This window comes from Oryctolagus cuniculus, unplaced genomic scaffold, assembly GCF_964237555.1.
Source record: "Oryctolagus cuniculus unplaced genomic scaffold, mOryCun1.1 SCAFFOLD_76, whole genome shotgun sequence".
NCBI classification, from domain to species: Eukaryota; Metazoa; Chordata; class Mammalia; order Lagomorpha; family Leporidae; genus Oryctolagus; species Oryctolagus cuniculus.
In genome coordinates this window covers 328,375-337,021 of record NW_027208220.1, presented here as the reverse complement: position 1 = coordinate 337,021, position 8,647 = coordinate 328,375, and the positions used below count along the sequence as shown (strand labels likewise).

Genomic DNA, 8,647 nt, shown 5'->3' with positions numbered 1-8,647 from the left:
AGGTTTTTTTTTCCCCCAGAGTGTCTTGGCTTTCCATGCCTGAAATACTCTCATGGGCTTTTCAGCCAGATCCGCATGCCTTAAGGGCTGATTATGAGGCCAGAGTGCTGTTAGGACATTTGCCATTCTATGGGTCTGCTGTGTATCTCACTTCCCATGTTGGATCATTCTCTCCCTTTTTGATTCTATCAGCTAGTATTTGCAGACACTATTCTTGTTTATGTGATCCCTTTGGTTCTTAGTCCTATCATTACGATCAACTGTGAACAGAAATTGATCACTAGGACTAGTGGGATGGCATTGGTACATGCCACCTTGATGGGATTGAATTCGAATCCCCTGGTATGTTTCCAACTCCACTGTTTGAGGCAAGTCAGCTTGAGCATGTCCCGAATTGCACATCTCTTCCCTCTCTTATTCCCACTCTTATATTTAACAGCAATCACTTTTCAGTTAAGTTTCAGCACTTAAGAAGAATTGTGTATTGATTACAGTATTCAACCAAAAGTATTAAGTAGAACAAACAAAAAAATACTAAGAGGGATAACATATTAATCTGCTCACAGTTGATTCACTTCTAATTCAACTCCAACTCCAGCCATAGTGGCAATTTGGGAAGACAAACAGTGGATGGAAGATCTCTCCCTCTTCTTCTGTGTGTGTGTGTGTGTGTGTGTGTGTGTACCTCTGCCTTTCAAATAAATACAATAATTCTTTTTTAAAAAAAGAAAGAAAAAGAAAAGTTTGCTTAAAAAAGAAATAAAATAAAAATTTTAAAGGTAAAAGATCTGGGTGAGCATTGTGGTGCAGTGGGTAAAGTCACTATTTGTGATGCTGCATTTCATATCTGAATGCCTGATTTGAGTTCCCACAACTTTTCTTTTCCAACTCAGCTTCCAGATAAAGCACTTGGGTGGAGGAGGGATAATAGTAAAAGTACTAGAATGGTTATCAACTTCATGGGAGATTTAGATGGAATTCCTTGCTTTTGGATTTAGTCTGGTCTGGCCACATCTATTGTGGGTAACTGAGAATTGAAACAGTGAGTGAAAGATCTCTTTTTCTCCCCCTCTGTTGGGGTACACAAGTAAAAGGAAAGAGAGGATACAAGGACTCTTCCTCTGAAAAGTGCTTCCAGGACAATTCAGTATCTTTTCTTTATTTATAAGAATTACAACAGCCTATTGTACAGTGCATGCATGTGTTCATATAACTAAGGTTTCTCTGAAGCATGTGTAGCAAAACATATTAGATATGTTAGAGTCCGAACGCCCACCGCCCGAGGGACGTCTCCAAAAGACCTCTCTCATGCAAATTGCAAAGGATTTTATTTTTATTTTTCCAGCATGATGGGGCTCTCTGGTCAGACCAGAACAGAGCAGCCTTGAGGAACTACAGCATAGGGTTTGTAAAGGCAAAAACTGCAAAATCGGGAGGGAGGGAATGTACGGTTGCTATACACGGTTGCTAAGATCAAAAGAGAGTACAAAAAATCCAAAGAGAGTACATAGTTACTGGGGTCAACATAACCTAAGACCTAAGTGAAACCAATATTCATCATTATCTTGACTATACCAGTCACAATTGTACAATTATCATTTATGATCTTGACATTAATTCACATTATATGTAAGACATAGACAAATCACATCTTTATCATTAACCCAGGTACAACCTTTCTACTTTCAAGCTTGAGCAATCATGCTAGTGGGTTTTTGTGCTCTGCCAAGGGTGATGTAGTGCACTGCTATTGTCCGACTATTTGAGATCATAGTTGCAAACCAGAGTCTCATGGTGGGGGTTACTTTCCCAGAATGCAGTCTCAAGTGCTTCAAAATGGAGTCCCTACTGTCAAGGTGCTACTTCAGATACACATGTCTGGGAAATCAGCTACATGTCCTTGTGGAGACAATGTTCCCACAAGGGTTCAATGCTCTTTTTGTTAGAAGGTCATAAACTACCCTTAATCAGTCCCTGTGGTCACACTCTGTCTTCTAGGAAGAAAATATCTTCACTAAGAGTGCTTTGGCAGAAAGCTTTTTTCCAGATTTCTCCCTTTTCTTGTTTTATAAATGTTTATTAGCAATATGATTTTGGCAGTAATTTTGCTTTTTGCATTCAGCTGCCACACTGTGTTCAGGATAAATGTGTTCTCAACTGAGAGCGCTTTGGCAGAATTTTTGCTCTCTACATTCTGCATCCCCCCCACTTTTTTTTAAAATAAATGTCAGTAATATGATTGCTTAAAGCAAAGATTGCATCCTTTACAAGTGTTAGTCAAAGATGGGATGCAATGAAAGAAGCAGCATATCAGGATCAATGAGGCTATGGCAAGGCAACCATAGAAAACAATTGTTTTAACCAGATGGTGTTCTTGAATAGAGATGGAAAAAGGCAACATAAGACAGCATAATAACAACAATGAGTTCTTTTGCCAATTGAATCATTATGGCTATCAAAAGTCTCAGGGGTTTCTTCTTGGTGTTCTTGTTGAAGCAACCACTGAGCTGAAGCAAGTAGTGACTTGAGGTCTCCCCAGGTAACCACTTGTCTGTCAGGTCAAGGAGGTCTCCGACAGTGAGATATTGTCTCTCTTTTCTTGAACCCAAGTTGAAACTGAGGGATCAGGTCCTGAAGTCCTTGAGGCAGCTCATGATGTCATGCAGGGTGAACACAACAAGCAAGAATCCACACAGGTCCTATGGGAGAGAGAACAGAGTCACACGATCTCCCCCACATTAGTAGTGGTTTTGGTCCTTTCCGTGTTGGTTCAGGAGTTTGTTTATAATCCACTAATGGACAATGGTGCAGCTTTTGAGGGGCAAAAATGTTTCCTTGCTTGGGCTTCCTCTGTTCAAAAACTGCCTGAAGGGTAAGATAAATGATTAAGTGTAAATAAAATAATAGACATTGCTTGATTAATTTGTACTGCAATGTTTACCCCTTTCTTTAATTGTTTGTGTAAAAAGGTTTTAACAGTGTGATGTGGTGGAGTGGGGAGGGGGGCGGGGAAGGAGGGGAGGGAGCCGAGGAGGAAGATGGTGGAGAGCTGGAGGCTGGCGTGCCGCGACCCGGGAGGACTAAGCGGGAGCGGGACCAGCTGTACTAGAGTGCTACTCGGACGTGTCGGTCCACGGAGGAGATGATCGCCGGTCGCGTCCGCACGGACGCCTACCGCCTGGGGATCCTGCGGAACTGGGCAGCGCTGCGAGCGAAGACGGTGCTGGATGTGAGCACGGGCACCGGCATTCTCAGCGTCTTCTGTGCCCAGGCCGGGGCCGGCGCGTGTACGCGGTGGAGGCCAGCGCCATCTGGCAACGGGCCCGCAAGGTGGTGCGGCTCAACGGGCTGGAGGACCGGGTGCTCATCCTGCTGGGGCCGGTGGAGACAGTGGAGCTGCCAGAGCAAGTGGATGCCATCGTAAGCGAATGGATGGGCTACGGACTCCTGCACGAGTCCATGCTGAGCTCCGTGCTGCACGCGCGGACCAAGTGGCTGAAGGAGGGCGGGCTTCTCCTGCCGGCCTCTGCCGAGCTCTTCGTAGCCCCCATCAGCGACCAGATGCTGGAATGGCGCCGAGGCTTCTGGAGCCAGGTGAAGCAGCACTATGGCGTGGGCATGAGCTGCCTGGAGAGCTTCGCCACGTGCTGCCTCATGGGCCACTCGGAGATCGTGGTGCAGGGCCTGTCCGGCGAGGATGTGCTGGCCCGGCCCCAGCGCTTTGCTCAGCTTGAGCTGGCCCGCGCCTGGAGCAGGAGCTGGAGGCTGGCGTTGGTGGGCGCGACGGTTCGGCGCCCCTGCACGGCTTTGCCATCTGGTTCCAGGTGATCTTCCCTGGAGGGGATTCGGAGAAACCCCTGGTGCTGTCCACCTCGCCTTTTCACCCGGCCACACACTGGAAGCAGGCGCTCCTCTAGTTGAATGAGCCGGTGCAAGTGGAGCAAGACACGGACATTTCTGGAGAGATCACTCTGCTGCCCTCCCAGGACAACCCCCGCCGCCTGCGCGTGCTGTTGCGCTACAAAGTGGGGGAACAGGAGGAAAAGACCAAAGGCTTTGCCATGGAGGACTGAGCGCCGCTTTTTCTCCCAGCGACCTCCCAAGGCGGCCTGACCTGAGGAGGAGAGGTGTAGGGAGGTTGGAGGAGAAAGGGCGATCCCACGTGCAAGTAGGGGGCAATGTCTGCTCCCTTTTCCCTCAGGGCTGCTGGGGCAGGAACCTGACTTCAGTCTCCCTTTGAGGAGATTCTTCTAACGGTTTTATTTTTTTTTTTTCTACAAAGTGGTCCCCTCCCCACCCTTCAACCAAGAGATACACCATGCTTGTTAGTGGGCGTTTAAGCCTCAAAAGCATGTGGTACCGAGCATTTGGGTTTCCATTTCTTTTATTTCACAGGAAAAGCAAATACACGAATGTAAATGGCAGTTTATGAAGGGTCCATGCACACACCTGACACTTCTCAGAAGGGTGAAAAATTTCAGTGAAACTCATTGTCACTTTAATATCTCTAGAGCCATATTTTCTGTCTCTGAATTCCCCCTTTTCCTGGGTGCCTCTAGGCTATGATCCTTGTTTCTAATTTTTTTTTTAAATAAACGACTACTGGTACTAAAGAAAAGATGAGAAAAAAAAGAGTGTGATGTGGTGCTGGCACTGTGGCTTAGCAGGTAAAGCTGCTGTCTGCAGTGCCAGCATCGCATATGGGTGCCTATTTGAGTCCTAATTGCTACACTTCTGATCAAGCTCTCTGCTGTGTCCTGGGAAAGTAGTACACAATGGCCCAGGTCTTGGGCCCCTGCATCCATGTAGGAGACCGGAAGAAGCCCCTGGCTCCTGGCTTTGGGTTGGTGCAACTCTGATTGGCTGTTGTGGCCATCTGGGGAGTAATCCAGTGGATGGAAGACCTCTCTCTCTCTCTTTCTGTCTCTCTCTCTCTCCCTCTCTGCCTCTGTAACTCTTTCAAATAAATAATAAAAAATCTTTTTTTTTAAAGTGCGATTTGCATGCTCTACAATAGCTTGGCCTGTAGCATTATAGGGAATACCATGTTTTAGTTTGATGTCCCATAAACAACAACAGCTGGAAAATATATCTGAAGTGTATGTGGGAAGCATTATCAGTTTTTAATTGGCTAGGTTTATCCATGACAGCCATTGCCATGAGTAGATGTTTGATAAAAAGATAAGTCGATTCACCTTTAAGGAGGTGGCCCAAATATAAACAGTATGAGTCAATGACAACATGTAGGTAAGAGAAAGGCTTAAGTAACAAACATTGAGTAAAACCCATTTGCCAAAGTTCATTAGCTTAATGTGGATTAGCTGCAGTAAAAGGAAAATAATGAGTTGTTTGAGCACACTGAGTACAGTTAGAGTTAATGGGGCATGCTTCTTCTGATGGGTATGTGTAACTGTTTATGAAGAGATTTTGCAGATTAAAGAAAAATTCATGACTTTGCAAAAGATCTGTAAAAAGAGCAGCAACAAGAAGAGCATGATCAGCACACTGATTACCCTCTGATAATATACTGGGGAGAGGTGAATGACTGTGAATATGTGCCATGTATAAAGGATGATGGGGTTTAGTGAATAATGTCTGAAGTGTAGGGGGAAAATTGAGTAAATTAAGATCAAGTGTCAGGTGGAGAAATAAATTGGCAACATATTGGGAGTCAGTGATTAAATTTGAAGGTTGAGAGTTAAATAAACATACAGCCAAAACTATTGCAACTAATTCACTATGTTGTGTTTTTTTGGGGGGAATAAAGTGTATTTAACAACCCAATATTGTTTCTGTTAATAAGTAATAACACCCTTATATGGAGAATCATCAGAAAATATTGTCAAGGCTTGAGGGTAGGGGTTTTAGAGATAATGGAATGGAAAGAGGTAAAGTAGATAGAAGAGTTACATGGAGGGGGTGGGTCCTTAGGAAGGTTATGATACTGTTAGAACAATTTGATAAGTTAATTGAAATGGAGCAAATATTCATATTCCTGTTTTGAGAAGGGAACATAGATGCTAATTAGGTGAAGACGCAAAACATTAAGTGATCAATTATGAACTTTTGCAATTAAATCAGCAATGGGTTGTATATAAGGGTAAATATTGTGAGGAGGAGTGTGAAGCAGGTAGAGCTATTCCATTAAAAATATGCTTCCAGAAGCTTGAGCTAATAAGACTCCTATGGAGTTTATATAAGTGGGAAGTAAAGCCAGTTGTAAAGCAGTATTTTCAGGAATCCAGTCAACAAAACTCTGTCATAGTTGAAATTAATTGTATCTATAGCAGACCGCATCTCAGGTGAAATGGAAATAGTGTCAGCAGAATGATTCTTACCTTTTAAGGCTTCAAGGGGAGTTTGTAGTTGTTGCATAGTTCATCTGAAGTAAGGATGAGCCCAATTAAGATGTCCTAAATATTGCTGAATTAGGTTTAAGGGGTTTGGTAGTCAAAGCTGAGGAAGATAAGGCATAGATTTTGTTATCAACAACTTGTGGCTTAAGTATAAGTAAGGGGCTTCCTTTTGTATCTTTTCAGGGGCAATATGAAGTCCATATTGTAAGAGGTAATAAATTAATCATTGAAGATGAAAAGGCAAAACCTGAGGTCCAGCCACCAAAATGTCATCCAAATAATATATGGCAAGAAGATGGGGGAATTCAAATCAAAAGGGACATAGGGGTTGATGGACATAATATTAGCATAAAGCAGAACTATTTCACATTTCCAATGGAAGAACTGTCCATTGATATCTCATAGCAAGTTAAGAATGATTTAAAACAGGCATTATAGAGGAAAATTTTTTACTATCAGTCTTAACCAAAGGAATGGTAAAAAAGCAATACTTTAAATCTACTATAAAGAGAATATTTGAGAGAAATTAAATTGGGGTTAGATAATCCACACTGAAGGGGTCTCATAGGTTGAATATGTTCATCAATCTCCCAAAGGTCATATAATAATCTCCATTTAACAGATTTCTTCTTAATAGTAAAGATAGTATTCCAAGGGCTAGTAGATTGTTCAATATGTCCTAATTATAATTGTTCTTTAATTAGGGCCTCCACTGCAGATATTTTTCTTTGGAAAGTTGCCATTGTTTTACCCATACTGGCTCTCCAGGAAGCCAGGTTAAGGGGAGAGCAGTATATTGAGGGGATGCATAACTGGAGGCCCCTATTTTAAATTTGTATAAATTGTGGCTTGACCAGCATCACCTTAATCCCTAAACCAGAGAAAGATGCAGCACTGAAAGAAAATTATAGACCAATATCCCTGATGGACATAGACGCAAAAATCCTCAATAAAATTCTCACCAATAGAATAAAACAACACATCAGAAAAATCATCCACCCAGACCAAGTGGGATTTATCCCTGGTATGCAGGGATGGTTCAACATTTGCAAATCAATCAATGTGATTCACCACATTAACAGACTGCAGAAGAAAAACCATATGATTATCTCAATAGATGCAGAGAAAGCATTCGATAAAATTCAACACCCTTTCATGATGAAAACTCTAAGCAAATTGGGTATAGAAGGAACATTCCTCAATATAATCAAAGCAATTTATGAAAAACCCACGGCCAGCATCCTATTGAATGGGGAAAAGTTGGAAGCATTACCACTGAGATCTGGCACCAGACAGGGATGCCCAGTCTCACCACTGCTATTTAACATAGTTCTGGAAGTTTTAGCCAGAGCCATCAGACAAGAAAAAGAAATTAAAGGGGTACAAATTGGGAAGGAAGAAGTCAAACTATCCCTCTTTGCAGATGATATGATTCTTTATTTAGGGGATCCAAAGAACTCTACTAAGAGACTATTGGAACTCATAGAGGAGTTTGGCAAAGTGGCAGGATATAAAATCAATGCACAAAAATCAACAGCCTTTGTATACACAAGCAATGCCACGGCTGAGGAAGAACTGCTAAGATCAATCCCATTCACAATAGCTGCAAAAACAATCAAATACCTTGGAATAAACTTAACCAAGGACGTTAAAGATCTCTACAATGAGAATTACAAAACCTTAAAGAAAGAAATAGAAGAGGATACCAAAAAATGGAAAAATCTTCCATGCTCATGGATTGGAAGAATCAATGTGATCAAAATGTCCATTCTCCCAAAAGCAATTTATAGATTCAATGCAATACCAATCAAGATACCAAAGACATTCTTCACAGATCTAGGAAAAATGATGCTGAAATTCATATGGAGGCAAAAGAGACCTCGAATAGCTAAAGCAATCTTGTACAACAAAAACAAAGCCGGAGGCATCACAATACCAGATTTCAGGACATACTACAGGGCAGTTGTAATCAAAACAGCATGGTACTGGTACAGAAACAGATGGATAGGCCAATGGAACAGAATTGAAACACCAGAAATCAACCCAAACATCTACAGCCAACTTATATTTGATCAAGGATCTAAAACCAATCCCTGGAGCAAGGACAGTCTATTCAATAAATGGTGCTGGGAAAACTGGATTTCCACGTGCAGAAGCATGAAGCTGGGATATGTACTCTTTAGAATACTATACCGCAGTAAAAAACAATGAAATCCAGTCATTTGCAACAAAATGGAGGAATCTGGAACACATCATGCTGAGTGAAATAAGCCAGTCCCAAAGGGACAAAT

General features: G+C 42.3%; 1 pseudogene; it reads left to right on the top strand.

The window, feature by feature from the left end:
- Positions 1–2,983: 2,983 nt before the first annotated feature.
- On the top strand, positions 2,984–4,450 carry LOC100354581 (protein arginine N-methyltransferase 6-like; annotated as a pseudogene).
- The last annotated feature ends 4,197 nt before the right edge of the window (positions 4,451–8,647 follow it).